This window comes from Pundamilia nyererei, unplaced genomic scaffold (genome assembly GCF_000239375.1).
Source record: "Pundamilia nyererei isolate P.nyererei 1_Seehausen unplaced genomic scaffold, PunNye1.0 scaffold00117, whole genome shotgun sequence".
NCBI lineage: Eukaryota > Metazoa > Chordata > Actinopteri > Cichliformes > Cichlidae > Pundamilia > Pundamilia nyererei.
Window position 1 is genome coordinate 2,054,778 of NW_005187518.1, and position 923 is coordinate 2,055,700.

Here is a 923-nt window from a genome sequence, read left to right on the forward strand (position 1 = left end):
AAGTACTGTATAAACGTACTCTATAAAAGTATGTATTGGAAAAATGTTTTTCTACATATTCATTTGTAAGGAATTGTGATTTACATTTTTAATACATATTTAAATGAACCTGTGTATATCCTTATTTTATAGATATGAAGCTACATTAAATGGCAAAGTTGGGCATGTCCCCCATTTTGCTGACACTGGGAATGAACTCTCTCTATTCAGTTATTTCTTATGCTGCACCAAAAGGTATAAATACCAGAATAACTATTTCATCTTCATTACAGTACTCTAATGCCACTAAGTGGTTTAGCTCAAGAAATGACATCAACACATAGATGGCCAGAAAAGGGATGGGCACTTCTGCAACTGCTGTTAGTGGCATCTGCCTCTTCTGCTGAGGAGCCAGTGTGCAGGCGTAGAGGAGATCCTGAGAACCCACTGCTATCTAAGAATGGGGATATTATATTGGGTGCTATCTTCTCTTTTCACGCAAGCTGGAAAGAAAGAAAAGATTCCTACATGAACAAACCTCTGCCACTACAATGTATCAGGTAAATGACAAGATACAAATCCATTTACATTTAAGGAATCTGTTGGGAATCAAAGGAAGAGTAAAATGTGTTTTGATTTTCTCAGTTGTTTAAAGTCCTTTTCACGCGAAATGCTTTTGTTTCTATTTAAACATTTATCCATAAATATTTGTGTCTGTTTTAAGGAACACAATGAAATGCTAATTATTCCTAATTGTTTGTCTCAATTAAGTTTAAATTTCAGAGATTTGCAGTTTGCCCAGGCTATGCTTTTTGCCATTGAGGAAATTAATAACAGTACAGACCTACTGCCAGGAATCACTCTGGGCTATAAAATCTATGACATTTGTGGACCTGATACCAGAAGCATTGGAGCTACACTGGCTTTAGCTAATGGTAATGAAA